Source organism: Sorex fumeus, unplaced genomic scaffold, assembly GCF_029834395.1.
Source record: "Sorex fumeus unplaced genomic scaffold, SorFum_2.1 ptg000098l, whole genome shotgun sequence".
Taxonomy (NCBI): domain Eukaryota; kingdom Metazoa; phylum Chordata; class Mammalia; order Eulipotyphla; family Soricidae; genus Sorex; species Sorex fumeus.
In genome coordinates this window covers 8,753,838-8,770,519 of record NW_026606155.1, presented here as the reverse complement: position 1 = coordinate 8,770,519, position 16,682 = coordinate 8,753,838, and positions in this window count along the sequence as shown.

Here is a 16,682-nt window from a genome sequence, read left to right as displayed (position 1 = left end):
AGACAATAGATGATCAAGATTGTTTTTGAGTGAAAGAGAAATGATATCTGCTGTGTACAACACGAAATAATTCAAATAGCGTTCAATGGCAATTTACAGGTCAAGAACTCAGAACAGAAATTTGGCTACAAAGGCAACCTAAATGCTCCAAGTTGGCAATTCTTCATCTTAAAAGAATGATGAGGCAAATTAGTATCTAATCAGAAATTTAAAAAGAATAAATAAGAAGCCACAGTGTCAAACAATGGGGAAAGTTACATTCTGTGTCATATCCATGCAAGTAAAGTGAAAAAGGAGATTCCACTGAAAAAATAATGGAATGCTGAAAGACAAAGACTTAAAAAATAAATCTTTTGGCATTACTGAAGAATAAAGTACTTGTGGACAACCGTTGCTAAACTTTACAATGATCCTGTAACCATTACAAACCTGACATAATAAATTGGGAATGTTAGAATGTAATTATTGTCCATGGATTCAATCTGAAAATGTCAGCCTGGTTTTGTATTTAATGTAAGCAGTCCAGCTCTTTAACTGACAGGCAGTTGTAGATATTGAAGTAAAGATTTTTAAGTCAATGATGAGAATAAAGGCTCTTATGTCACTGATAATGCCAATGTCTGTTCAAATTATCTCTTTTGTGCGGGAATAGAAAAATATTGATTATTTAATTATTTTAATATTATTTCATGAAATTCTGTATATTAATATACTATGATAATATTTTATGTGTTTCTGCATGGATTTAGAAAATACTAGAGCTAAAACAAAGGATGTATTAAAGCACAATTGCATTTAGGTGCTATAATATGTACCTTAAAGATATTCCTATAAAACTTAGTGACTATCGAAGTATGCATGATCTTACCATATAGCTTTAGATTTTACTTTAGGACTCTGACAGCAAGTATCCCCGTCCCTTTGGAGTGCAGGTGTCCCTCACCTCCCAAAAGGCTAATTTGCTATTACTTTATCTAAAATAAAGGTTCATATCATAATTTGAAATGAAGATTTGTACATAATTAGAAGATAATTTTTATTGTCAACAGCACTTTTATTTTATTCTGAAAGTTAAGAAAATATAAGAAGTGAATAATGACTATTGATGCATTTAGCCATGATCCCACCTGATGCTTAATCACTGGGAATAGACTCAGTAAATTGAATTTTATACATGTATTATAAAGGCTTGTGCAATCACCGAAGGTATTCCAGATGGAAGATTATCATGTCTTGGTGAACATTTTATGACACTATTAAGTGTAAAGTCAATGAACAGTACTAGAAAAAATGGAATTTATCTACAAATCAAGACATGTTTGAAATGAATTATAAGAAAGTTTTATGTGATGAATTCAGTTAAAGTATGTCATCAATGATTGAACTGCAAGCAAGGTTAATGACTATATCATTTTGTGTTTCTCTCCAAGCATGCTTCTCCATGATCCATAAGACTTCATCTTTATGGGCTTGAATCTTTGCTGAATGCTTTACTTTTTATTAATACTTCTTATTCAGATGAACCTTGGGTGAAAGAATATTTGAGAAATTTTTAAAAGCAATATTCCAATAAAATACAAAAATTTCTTCAGTTTCTTTTTAAATATAATGAAGTGGAGAAATCTTTATTTTGGTCTGAGGGCCATGCCTGGTAGTGCTAAGGACTTACTCCCGGCTTTGTGCCCAGGGATAACTACTGTCAGTACTTGGGGGACTGTGTGGGGTTTAAGGTATCAAACTTATGACAGCTGCTTGCAAAGCAAGCATCCTATACCTGTACTATAGCTAAGCCCATAACTTTCATTTTTCTTAACTTACCCTTTATTGAGGACACATGCTTACAAAATGTTCCCACAACCATACTCAACAACTCAACACCAAAGTTCCTGTATTCCTCCACTACCCAGCCGCCGCCACACTCCAGGATGCTTTCCGGACCCGCGCAGCCGACCCGGCCGAGACTCACACACGACTGAAGCGTGACACATTATAAGAATTAAATACCCATCTTCCGGAATTGCCGTACCATATTTGATAGGGTTCAAATATGGTAACACCTACAAGGGTGATTGGAGGTCGCCCCAAAAGCCTCTTTCCCTCTCGGAAAGCCTGGCAAGCTACCGAGAGTATTCCGCCCACATGGCAGAGCCTCGCAAGCTATTCATTGTGTATTCAATATGCCAAAACCAGTAATTACAATGGGTCTCATTCTCCAGAGTAAGAACTAGATAATAAGATGTCCTGGAGCTGGATTTTATAGTCTCTGGGTCTTGGCTGTTGATGGGATTACATGGTGCTGGGGGCAGTTGGTGGGTGTAACACCTACATAGTGGTAAATAAAAAGTCGGGGGATCTGGGTGGAGGAGGCCCCAGTCCCAATCTGAGCAGGCTTGGAGATCAATGTCCCGGTTCCCACATACCTGGGTTCCTCTGCTGGTTCCTTCATGTGCGAGGCTCGTCTGAACATTTGGGGAGTGGTCTTAAGGGTGGCTGTGGCTGGAGCCAGAGGTCTTCAGCTGCCGGGGCTCTGCTCCAAGCGTGATTTTTGGAGTGGAGAGGGAAATTCAACCCACCCTCCTCCAAGGGACCCTGGTGAGGACAGCCAGGTGTGGAGGAAGGAGACTCTGTGCTGTTCTCTTCCATTTGTACGCTTTCTTTTATTCCCCTTACTGTTTTACTTCAAACCTTTAAATCACCATGAAAAGAAATAATTGAATGTTTTATTTTACAAAATAGTTTTTTTGAATTTGATCTTATATCCTCACTCCAGGTTTTATTAATAAACCTCAAATCTAGGTTTATTGTCAAATTTTGACTAAATTTTTGTGCATTCTATGAAACAATGATCCAGTTCCTTTTTCTTCCATGTGGCTATATAATTTTCCCACACCATTTACTGAGCAGGTTTTCCATTTTCCATTTTATACTTTTGCCTCCTTTGTCATAAATTAACTTTGCATTTATCTAAGAACTTATTTGGGGACTCTCAATTCTGTACTATTGGATCAGTTTGAACTCGGGTCGGCCATGTTGGCTGCTTATAAGGCAAATGGCCTACCGCTGTGCTATCACTCCAATTTTATATTTTTATATATTTTATATTTATTTATAAAGGTAAAGGTAAAGGCCCTCCCGTTGTTCTTCTATTTGCTCGAGCGGGCCCAGTAACGTCTCCATTGGAGACTTTGTTGTTACTGTGTCTGGCATATCGAATATGTCACAGGGAGCTTGCCAGGCTCTGCCGTGCAAGCGAGATACTCTCGGTAGCTTGCCGGGCTCTCCGAGAGGGGCGGAGGAATCGAACTCGGGTCGGCCATGTTGGCCACTTGTAAGGTGAACGCCCTACCGCTGTGCTATCGCTCCAGCCCATAGCTTAACTTATTATATATTCAAATTTGGTTTCCTATTTAAAAAATCTTATTGTGCGACTAGAACTTCCGATTAAATTATTACTTGTAGTGGTGAATTAATATTTTTGACTTGTGTCTGATTTAAAAAAAATTATTATTTTTAGTCATCGAATTTGCTGTTATCTGTAAGTTTGTAGCATGTGCTTTTTACTCTGCTGAGGTAGGTCATTTCTATGCTATTTTTGTTGAGAGTTTTCCTATGATTAAAAGACTCTAATCTTGTCAAAATTTCCAATTAATGATATGATAAAGTGATTACTATATTAATGATATGATAAAGTGATTACTATATTAATGATATGATAAAGTGATTACTATATTTTGTTTATGTGGTGCATTATATTTATTGACTTGTATACTTTGAACCACTTTAGAAACAAATAAGAATGACAACATAAGTTATCAGAATATATAAGCACAGAAATTAGTCATTTATAAGGTAAATTCTTACCAGTTCAGACCTTAATCAGAGAACATGTTAAAGCTCAAATAAACAATCTAAGTTAACATCAAATTAACTAGTAAAAGAACAGATTAAACTCAAAGTTATTAGAAAAAAAGAAATAATAAAAATTAGACCAGAAATAAATGAAATTAAAATGAAAAAGACAAAAGGTCAATAAAAACAAGAGCTATTTTAGTGACCAAACCAGAATTATAAACCCTTTGCTATACTTATATAAAAAAATTAGAAGACCCTAATAAGTAGAAGCAGAAAAGAAAGATGACAACCTTTAAGAGGTAACAAAGGAATGCTAGGATTAATAAGAGACTGCTAAGAACAAATGTCATTGTCATTGTCACTGTCCTCCCGTTGTTTATCGATTTGCTCAAGAGGGCCCAGTAACACCTCCATTGTGACACTTGTTACTGTGTTTGGCATGTCGAATACGTCACGGGTAGCTTGCCAGGCTTCCCCGTGCGGGCAAGATACTCTCAGTAGCTTGCTGGTCTCTCAGTGAGGGGAGAAGGGATCAAGCCTGGGTCAGCAGACCCTACTGGCTGTGCTATCGCTCCAGCCCAAGAACAAATGTATGCCACTAGATTGAAGAATCTAGAAGAAACCTGTGAGTGTTGAAAATTGTACTGTCATAACATAATATGAGACTGACACTCAAGGGCAGTAGAAACAAGGGCCAGGGATGTTGCTCCATAGTTGGAAGCCTGAGTCACGAGCTGAGAGAGAAGGCACTAGACTAGAGAAGGGATCACTAAGTCAATGATGATTGGAGAAATTGTTTGAGATGAGAGATGTGTGCTGAAAGCAGAAAAAGAACCAAACATGATAACCTCTCAGTATCTATATTGCAAACCATAATACTCAAAAGTGGAGAGAGAGTATGGAGAAATTATCTGCCATAGAGTCAGGGTGAGGGTTCTGATGGGGTGGGGAGCATACTGGGGACATTGGTGGAGGAAAATGTGAACTGGTGGAGGGATGGGTGTTTGATCATTATATGACTGAAACTCAAACATGAAAGTTTTGTAACTGTATCTCTTGATCACTTGATAACTTGACTTCCTATTACTCATGTATTTGCTCAAGTGGGTGCCAATAACATCTCCATTCATCCCTGTCAGGTGCTAGTGTAGCCCAATGGCGTCTGCTCAATCCAGAAACACAACGAGCCTCAAACTGATTGTTCTGGGTCATGACAAAGAAGTCTGACCAACTTGTAGGTGGGCAACCACACAATCTTTTGATATCCTGTGGAATCCAGTCGGTAATGGCTCTAGTCCTGCAGTTGTCCCAAATCGCATTACGTGTCCAGCCCACCTGATCTTCAACGCCTTGGCAAAGGAGACAGCATCCCTGATTCTCAACCGTCGATGGAGGTTGGAACTCAGGATTCTTTCTCTCATTTGAATGAAGCATGATACTCCAAGCATAGCTCTTTCAATTCCACTTTGGGAGACCCGAATACTGTTCTCATCCTGTTTTCATAGGGCCCAGGTTTCTGAGGCATATGTTAATGCAGGAAGAACAGTGGAATCAAAGAGATGTGCCAGAGCTGGAGATTCTTCATCCTCTTAGCTATTTTTTTGACGCTCTTGATGGCGTTCCAAGCCGTGCTCTTCCTCCTGTGCAACTCAGGTGCCAGGTCATTTGTCATGTTGACTTCTCAACCTAGGTTCACATAACTGTTCCATTCGGAGAAATTTGTTCAGTTGAGAGTGAATGGAATGTCAGGAACAACGTTTCTCATAAACATTGTCTTGGTGAGATTTAGCTGTAGTCTGACCTTTCCACACTCACGGTTGAAGTTGTTCAGCATTTGTGCCGCTTGGCTAATGTTTGGTGTTATGAGAATGATGTCATCAGTGACACGGAGGTGGTGTAGTTGTCGACCATCTATCTTTACTCCCATTCCTTCCCATTCCAGTCATCGCATGATGTTCTTGAGTTTGGCACTGAAGAGTTTCGACAAAATGGTATCACCCTGCCGAACCTCTCTCTTGACATGGATGATAACTTCCTTGTAGAATGGTGAGTCCTGATAGTGAGTCTGTAATACAGCTCACAGAAGATCCTGACTGATGTATTAAGTGTGAACACTCTGTTTAGCTAGGGCTTCAATGACCACTTTCGTCTCAACTGTCTCATCATGATTTAATAAAAAAGAAAAGAAAAAGAAAATTGTACTGTCTTCAAAGAACTGAATCAGGAAAAATAGAAAACTGGCCGAGAACAAATGAAGCAAAAAAAATTGAAACAGTAATTGAAAGATTCCTCAAAACAAAAGACTAGGTAGAGATGACCCTACCAAACCTACCAATATGATCTATCTAGGGGTCAGATATAGCTGGGTATAACTGATGCCCCTAAAAGCAAAAAGAATGACCTGTTACTATATGTCTTGTCTCTTCCACAAAAAAATAAACAAATGGGAATTTTTTTGAACAATGTACTGTTCTTTTGAACAGTGTACTCTTTTACAGGTCAGTACTATCCCAATGTCAAAAGCAATAGAGATATTACAAAAATAAACCAAAAATCATATAGGCCTACATCCCTAAGAAATGAATATCCTCCATACAATTTTAATAAACTTATTTCAATTGTACATTAAAAGGATAGTTTATTGTGATCAATAAAATTTTATACTAATTTTATGCATACAAAGACAGTGGAATTTACTTCAAGGCAGTTATAGTTATAACCATTGTTTATTGTTAGATATCTCCAAATATTCTGATCTCTGTTTTTGGACGTAATATTTAATGCTTATCTACATGATGGTGGGTTCTTAAGATCAATTTTAGCAAAATAAATGATAAGAATTGACGTCCTAAACATACAGATTCTTCAGGAATTTTATGCAAATTTATCATCTGAATCGATCTTCAAATTACCTCCTTTTAAACACTTTGCTTGTTTAAATTTGACAGCATTATTCATTTTGCAAATATTTCCAAGAGCACTTAACATAAATTCAGAAAGAGATTCCAATTCTTGAATTTGAAATATGTCTTTCAGTGTTGTTAATTGTCTTCAACAATGTGAAATGGATCAAGTTTGCTGCCAAACATTAAATGTTGCCTGAATTTTTCTTTGTCTCTTAACTACAGTTCATCTGGTAATTATTTGTAGAACATTTTGAGTCAGGCATAGAAAATTGCAGTCTTTTAAAATTTCTACACTTAGTACATAATATCAGAGCTAATTCAACTTTATTTATCCTACTGAAAATGAGCTCAGTCTTATATTAGTGCCTGAAATGTATTACAACTTGGAAAATCAATCAAGAACCTAAAAATTTTCTTTCTTTCCCTGAGTTACAGATAATTTTGTAATACACAATGTAAGTGCAGGTGGTTTCAGACAACTTTTAAAAGCAGTTTAATTTCATTTGGAAAAAAGAAAAAAGATATACAAAAGAATTCTGACTTAATTCACATGCCTTGGAAAAGCAGTGCACGTAACCAGAGTCTGGAATGAAAGATAAAGGTATTTTTACAAAGGGACTGACATAGATTATACTTTTTTTATTGATGTAATCACTTAATCTTCATCTGTTTGAGTTTGTGCTAAAGAAGTTTTCAATGATCTTCATGTTGTTGAGGCTTCCTCTTTGGCAACCTACATGATTTACAAAAGTTATAAAAACATTTTTTCCCAATGTGCAATATAATATATAATATAATAATACATATAATAATATATACCTTACTACACATTGGGCAGTCTTGCTGCTAGTTTCAAAATTAGTCATTCTAACTTGTGCATGGATTTGACAGTTTCTAAATCTTGATCTGCAATGGTTAGTTGAAAAATTGTATGGCACTTAAATATTAATTTTTATTTTTTAAAAATTAAATTATGAGCACTTTTCAATTATTGTAAATGAGAATTAAACACAGGCATTAAATAAGATAGATGGAGTCGGATAATTTTCACAAATCTTTTTTATACTCAATTTTTGGCATAGCTCTCTAAATAAATTAAAATTTATTTTATTTCTGAAAGTCACATAGTTTTCTTTTCCCTCAATATTATTTAGTAATACCTCACTTCTCTCATTGTAATATTGTGCGATATATACAACTAATTAATAGATCAAACATATTTATCTCATTTTTTAAACAAGAAAGAACTGATATAGCAACTGATTTATCCACATTTATATAACTCCGAGTATCAGCGATTTAGATCAAAAGCAAAATACTATTCTCACATCTACACCTTGGGCACATATTATTAATAAATGTTACATTCTTCCTTTTCCAGTGTTCTTTATGTCATAACCATTCAGAGAAGAATAAATGAATTTAAGGATGGTTATTTCTTTCATAGATTAAAAATAAATGATATTTCTGTGGTTTTGTGCTTAAAAAAATAGTGGACATTGACTGCTTTACATACTTTCTGACCCGTTTATCCAGCTTCAAGTTTCTTTCTTCGAAACACTCTGACTTTTTAATACTGGGTATCCCCTGAGTGCAGTTGTCAGGCATATGCTTCCTGGTGGCTGAGATTGATCCCTGAGTTGGCAGAGTGTCACTGAATGACTTTATTCTCTTCTTATCTTGCACCAATATGCTTGCAAAGGTGTTAGCAATGTCACTACAAACCATGCCCATAGACACTCCAGTTGTCAACATCTGATTGACAAGTTTGCAAATCTCTCACCATGTATTTCTTGCCCCCAGAGTTATAGGCTTTACATGGTGGTGATTCTACTCAGTGTCAGTGTAAAGTGGTGATAGATAACTTGGGCACTTGTTTTACTTTTCAGTTTTATTTTCAATAAAACTCTGTCAAATAAATCAAAGAAACATCTTTTAAAAAATAAACCACCAGCCTCAAAATAATTTCCATTTCTTTCATTTTTTATATTACTTTCTGCTATGTTTTATTTATTTCTGCATAATGCTATTACATTCACAAACTCCTTGATTTCATAAATGTCTTTAATTTCTGGTCTTTTTCTTAGGACTGTGGTCTTCTTAGACTCCACTTTACTTTATTATACTTTCTGACCTCTTCGAATCATAACATCTTGTCTTACCCACTAATTAACACATTAAGTACAACTAGAGCATCAACTAGCACTTTTAAGTGATAAGGATAAATTTGAAAAATTAACATTCTTATGGAGCTTCATTTAGAAAAGGAGAATAGTAAAATAAAACATTGGAGTAAATTATAATATTGTTGAGGATATAAATGCTATTAAATTAATAAAATGCAATAGAGTTACATTAAAAAGGGAGAGGTGAAGTTATATTTTAAATAAAACAAATGACAAAATATCTCTGAAAGCTACCATAAGCACTAAATTGAAAAGGGGGATGTGGGATTCATGCTGATTTTATGAAGATTGTAAAGCAATTAATAGTTGTTGAAAAATTCATCTGAGAAGCAATGTATATATGGACTACTCTAGCAAAAGGAAGAAGATCACAATGTTTTAAATAGGACATGTGAGAGACCATTCTTAAGAATGAGAACAGAAAAGAAATGAGATAATAGATTACTAAAGTTTTTGTATAAAATGGTTACATAATTGGACTAAACAGAATAGTTCATGTCATTTTGTTGAAATAGATTCTGGGGTAAAAGCCAGAGGAGACCAGTGAAAGGATGAAAGCTATAATTTATCCCAGAGATAGTGGTTACTTCCACCATGAGAGTTGTGAAAGAATGTAATAATGAATGGTAAGAAGGTAGTACAACTTGAATTGAAAGGTAGAACAACTAGACTATATTATGGATTGAATGTGGGGTAGGAAAAAGAAGGGTCAAATGCAAATACAAGTTGAGTTGTCCTGAAGAATGGAAAAGTAAAATTGCTTTGAAATACAGTTGGAAAAGAAAAGATATAAGAAACTATTTTGAATGTGATGAACTTAAGATGTTGACTGGACATTGAACTGCAGATTTAAAGTAGTCTGCAGTTTAAAGAGTCTGCAGTTCAAGGAGAAAGTATATAGCACAGTTTAACCTGGAATATATTGGTGGACTTGTGTTTAAAGTCATGAAATTAAATTAAACACAGGGATTATTCTGTTTTATTTGAAACCTGGAGTAGAAGAATAATAGATGAATAAAAAGCAAGTTAGATTACAGAAAGCCATAAAGAAAGAAAGAAAATCTGGTAGAAAGTGTTATCAAAAGAGGAGTAAAAGTCGTTATCTAAATGTAAGATCAGGATTGACAATGGTTAGAAATTAGCATTGCAACTAACAGGGAGGAAGTTGTTCATGACCCTTAATGTAATTCAGCTTAATGAAAACATAGAGGTAAAGATTGTAGTTTGTTCCCCAAATTATTTTGTTAGTACTCTGGAAAGGACTGAACTATAAGGGTGTTTTCTCACATTGTTCCTCTTAATTGTTCTGCAATTCAGTGGCGTCACAAACTATACAGAAGTAACTAAATTATCTTTGCTAAAAAGAGTCAACAATACAATAATGGAAAGAAGAGGATGTGTGGATTCTTCTGAAGAGAAGGCAAATATATGCAAATATATGTAAACCAAGGGCTATTGGCTTCAGGAATCTAGTTTTTTGTACAAGGAAAACTAGACTGTTGCATAGGTCATTCACTGGCTAAGTTATAACGTTATTATTCACATGCTATCCAGAACCAAAGAGTTGAAATCTGAACTAATTTCACATGGCATCTCTGCTGTAGAGACTTTGTATTGGGGAAGGCATGATGATGATTCTATGTTGTTTCAGTTTTAATTTCCAAATTGTTCATACTTGAATATTTCTTAGCACAAAATACAACTTTTAGTTTATACAAATGAATTTTAAAGCATGTAAATTTAATACAATTCCTCTGAAATGCAGAGACCACCTATTTTGTTTTATTACAAGTATTTACATTTGCTAAGAATTATTTTTATGATAATGCTTTATGTGGCAGCCTTTGAACTTAAGTCCACATAAGTATTCTAATACTCAGACATCATGTTATTAAAATTCCACAACTGGAATGGTTTAATCACATATTTCACACAGTGAATGAACAAAAGAATAAAAATCTCATTTTTATATCACTTTTAAACAATGTATAATCAATTTTTACACTTTATTTGTATATACTCAATAAATAAATCTTAAATATCCAACATAAACTTTGAATCCAAGAGATAATAAAAACAAATCTACCATTTTTTGCTATTATGATAGCTATATTATGTGGACATTTATCCCCAAACTTTTAAAGAGTAACATTCTTATTCTATCTGGAATTTAATGTGGTGGGTTTCAAAAAGTTTGCATGAAATAATGTCTATGATCAGAGGTTGAAAATCATGGATTTTGTGGGTTAGGAATTTATGCAGGACAATTTTTTTCTTTTAATTATATGAGAAGATGATTAGTTGGTGGTATTTAATAGGGAACTATGTTGTTCTAATCTGCTCAAGTCAACCTCAGTCATATTACAAGGGTTAAAAAAAGATGGTGAGGGCTAGAGAGATAGTTCAGTAGGTAGGGCGTCTGCTTCACAAGCAGCCGACCCAGATTTGATCCCCGGCATCTGGTATGGTCCCCCGAGCACTGTGAGAGGTAATTTCTGTGTGCAAATTTAGGAGTAACCCCTGAGCATTTCCAGGTGGACCCAAAAACCAAAAACCAAAAACCAAAAAAAAAGGTTCTCTTTTCCTCTCCGTATATCTCAAACCCTTTCAATACATTCTTTCCAGGCAGGATACAGAGTCATCTGATTTAGTAACTCAGGTCTCCAAGAGTGAGTGGTTTAAATGAAAAGAAAGTGAAAGAGAAGTTTCTTTATCCTAAGCCAAAAAAATTGTTCTTTACTGCCATTGTATTCTACTGGTGAAAGAAGTTATAAACCTTCTGTACACCACAATTCTCTGTGGGGTGTGTAGCCAAAAAAAAAAAAAGTGGCCGTTTTTAATCTGCCACATCTACTGATCTTTTAATGGAAAAAGCATATTTATTAGCACTGTGAATTACTGTGACTGAAAATAAAAGTTATTAGCATTCTAGCAAATGGTTGATAAGATCATTTTGTTCTGCCAAGTATATCTGGTAAGCCTATGTTAGAGCTTAAGTGACAAAATATTTGCTTTGCCAATCCAAATATGGATAAAGACTTAGGCAGTCTGGGGTTTGAATTCTTTTCATTTAATTGCTCTGCTCAGGAAAGTGTTTCTGAGCAGTCAAAGACCACCATCATAATCAACAAAAATGTGACACTTCATTTTCAAGATTCCTTTCCAGCTCCAAATATTTTTTCTCTCCTGTATTTCCTTAAAACTAGTGCTTTACGGCTATGAAATAGCAAAATGCCGACCTAAAAATTCTAAACAAGTAAAATATTGCATGCTATGGAGTGAGCATAAAAGACTTACCCTATCATGCTCTTTGTTTCTTATGGAAAATAGTAGCATTTTGTGAAGATAGTAAGTAAGTAAGTAAGTAAGTAAAGGCCCTCCCGTTGATCATCGATTTGCTCGAGCGGGCCCAGTAACGTCTCCATTGGAGACTTTGTTGTTACTGTGTCTGGCATATCGAATACTCTCGGTAGCTTGCCGGGCTCTCTGAAGATAAGATAATGGTAATATTAGACCCCCTGCAACCTATACTGTTTAATGAACTAAATTTATGCTGTGACAAAATGTCTGGCTGTATATAAATGCCAATGGGTATTAATAGTAAGAATTGTAAATGATTCAAATAACCCACATCTGTGAAATAATTGTTGGAAGTGTGAGGTAGTCTTGATTGGTAGAGAATGGCCTCCATATTATGTTAATTGAAGAATAATGTGTTTATTCAAAATCAACATTTTTAGAACTGTTTCTACTCAAAAATATCAACATAAGACTCTTTTGTTGTTGTTGTTGATAACTTCACTTCCCCAATCATTTTCAAATTCTGGAAGAGGATATTTTATATTTTCATAAGTAGTGAAATGTGTAGTGAAAAAAGACTGATTTTTGATCTGCTCTTAAGTTCTCAAAATTTATAGAGAATTTATATATTTTTAAATAAATTTAAAAATAAATTATTTTTAAAATAATATAAACCTGAATAGCTTAGGTAGTGAAATATTTTTGAGGTAGTATAATTATCATAAACATAAACATTATGTTTTCTGAGAAACTACAAAAGGAAAAAAATAAGAAGGGAAAACAAAATATATAAAGCATCATGATAAATGCCTCAGTAAAAAGAAGTTGTCTTCTAAATTACCTGTAATAAATACATTATTTTTAATGTTATGGAATTTAACAATTTCCTTTCCTGAACTGAACAGTCTTTTAAAAGTTGACACAATTTGTCACAAACATAATTATATTTGGAAATTATATTTATAGAAATGTAAAAGTAATGTGATAGCTAGTGTTTTTAATTATTAATTTTGATTATAAATAACTACACTTATTCAAGTATTTTTAAAGAGAAGCACCCATCTATTTTTATTTTAAACTATTATCTACTTGATTTTCCTTTTCACATACATTTTTTATTGTGACAGTGTTTGGGGGCCACATACACTTGGACTTATTTGTGGGTCATTAGTTGTGGTACTGATCAGGAGACATATGCTTTTTTGTGATCCCCACGTGCAGTGCTGCCTGGATGTCACTCAGACTTGAGTGGAACCATTAAAATGGGCAACCTCTTTCTTTTTTTATTATTTTTATAAGTGAAACACCATGAGGTACAGTTGTAGACTTACAAATTTTTGTGCTTGGGTTTTGATTATACAATGATCAAATACCATCTCTCCACCAGTGCCCACTCTCCATCACCACAGATCTCAGTATCCCTCCAACCCCCCACTCCCCCCATCCCACCCTGCCTCTGTGGCAGGGCATTCCCTTTTGTTCTCTCTCTGCTTTTGGGTGTTGTGGTCCACAAAAGAGGCATTCATGTCCAGTCTATAGTCTACTTTCAGCATGCATCTCCCATCCTGGGAGGATCCTCCAAACACCCTTTATTTGGTGTTCCCTTCTCTATCTGAGATGTCTTCTCTCCCAGCAGGGCAACCTCTTTCAAGGAAGGCACTCTCAAGATCCTTGGATCTCTTTTAGTATTTAATCTGGAACAACAGTTATAAATAGAAAACTATTTTCTTTCCATAAACTATCGTGGATTTTAGCTTAAATGATAGCTGAGCCAATGGCATACTTTTTACTTTGGTCAAGAAGGGAAAAACATGGCAGAAGGTTAAGTAAGCAAATTCTCAGAATCATCAAAATATATATTTGCCTTGTGCTTTACATTTTGAAAGGTTGGCATAATGCTGATTCCTTTGACTCTTCATATCACCAAGTAGCTACTCAGTAAGTGCTTTGAGGTGACTTGCATTTATTCAGATAAAGTCAGTAAACTACTAAAAATTAGGAGGCACGTTTGACCACAGTTCCTCCACAACTATGGAGTTCTTATCTAATTTCAAATATTTTAAAAACATTTTCTTTTGATTTTGAATGAAGTGGATGGTATCTATGCTGTCAACTGCTATAAGCACCTACATTTAAATATATGATTAAGTTCATTCTAATTTGCATCTTAGATACTCAACTATAGTTTTATGATATCCAAATATGGAGGTTGCTTGGAGAACCCTGCAATTAAGAAAGAATACACTATACCCTTTATACAATAGCGAATTTCAGCTATTAAATGGCAGAAACATTTAGTACTAAAGATTTAGAGGACCTCTAACTTTTCTTATCTCCTTTGAGATAAAATTATGACCAAGAGGCTACTGATGGACAGCAAAACAAAAGTAAAAGTGACCTGTGTTTCTACTGCATAAGCCCAGTGGAAGGAGTAAAACGAGTCTCCCCAAATATTCTATTGCATGCTGTAAATTGTGTTGTTTCCACAGGATGTAGGATGCCTAGTATGCCTTAGACTGAGACATCAACATGAATAAAGCAATAGAGTATTGCATTTCTAAATAGAAAGGGTGTTGTGTATTATAGAAATTAGATATTTTAATCTATTTTAATTCTTCGCATATTTTAATACCTGTAGCATAGTACTTTCAATTAACAGTATAGTTGTCTTTGTTTATTTTTTAAAATTGGGTACAGTTGTAGGTGATTCCATAAAGTCATGGAGCAACAACACTAAGCTAAGGACATGTTGCAGGGTCACAGAATTTCAGTACCACTCTTGTACTTCATGTACAGACAGGGAACTCCTATTATCATCAAAATCCAAAGAATAGACTAACAATAGTCTGTTGTTCGAGGCATAGCCTAAAACATTGAGGTCAGAAAGGAACTGAGAAATAGCAGAACGTGACAATGCCAATCAAAGCAGAATTGATCAGTCGCTGAAAGAACATTGGGATGTAAGATAGGGACAGACTGACTTTAATTATATAGAAATGGTGACACAAAGTCTCTGAGATATAAACTTGAGACATTGGAAAGGGAAATTTAGGCTTTAATTACATAGAAACAATGATTCACAGTCTCTAAGGTATTAACTTAACTATAGATAAGTCTCTGGGATGACATACTTAGTGTAAGAATGAAAGATAGATCTTAACTCTTAAGAGGTTTAAAGTTGATACAAGCAAAGTTTCCATGTTTCTCGTTGAAGTCTCAAATGGAGTATTGACAACATAGAAGTCTCAAAGAAATGTAGAGTGAAAAGATTTTTTTCTTCTTAAAAGACATCCACGTAACAATTTTCTTACATCTTAAAAGCAAGAAATAGAAATTAACATCTAAATGCATTTTAAACATTCTGTTTTGTGATATATGAGTTTGTGTACCTTTAATAGTCTTAATAGACTAATTGTTCTTCTCTTTTCTGTGTTTATTAATCTCCAATGCATTCTTATCTTAAATCCCAGATCTAGAGCTCTGAATGTATTTGTAGTAAAGGAAAAAGTAACAGCACGAATGAAAATTAATCTTTGAGAACAACAGCCTTATGAATAAAATGAATTGTCCAGATAATCAGCAAGCCTCCTCTCTGAAAGGAGAATGATTCCATCAAACCTATTCCTGTCTGTCTCTGGGGCCCATTACATTGTGACACAGCAGCTACAAGCTGGTCCTTATTTAAAAGTTCATCTATCTTGTGTGATTAGGGGCATAATACAAAAGCTTTATGTTCTATTTCTAATGCACTTTAAGTAAATCAGGATTTTAATTTACTTAAGCATCTATTCAAATATCTATAAAGAGAAGTATCATTTTTTACTGGAATAAATGAAGAATAAAACCTCGTCCTGATTTTGTATGACAAATCTTCTGTTACAATTGGAAAAGAAAGATGGAAAGGCCCTCCCGTTGATCATCGATTTGATCGAGCGGGCCCAGCAACGTCTCCATTGGAGACTTTGTTGTTACTGTGTCTGGCATATTGAATACGTCACGGGGAGCTTGCCAGGCTCTGCCGTGCGGGCGAGATACTCTCAGTAGCTTGCCAGGCTCTCCGAGAGGGGCGGAGGAATCGAACTTGGGTCGGCCATGTTGGCTGCGTGTAAGGCAAACGCCCTACCGCTGTGCTATCGCTCCAGCCTTTTACAATTAGAAGATGCATTCTTCTCCTAGACTGCTAAAGAGAAGCAGCTAGACAGATCTTGCTTTCAGAGTTTACTGTACATAACCTGGTGGAACAGTAAGAATAGCGTCTTTATATATTAAGACTAGTACCAAAATACCACTGAAAGGTAATTGAAATATGCTATGTATAAGTATAAGACAACATGTGTATAAGGAGGCTTTGTTTTTGTTTGTTTTTCTTGTGATTTTTTGGGGGGTACACCTGGTTGGGCTCAGGGCTTAATTTCAGCTCTGCACCCAGGACTAAATT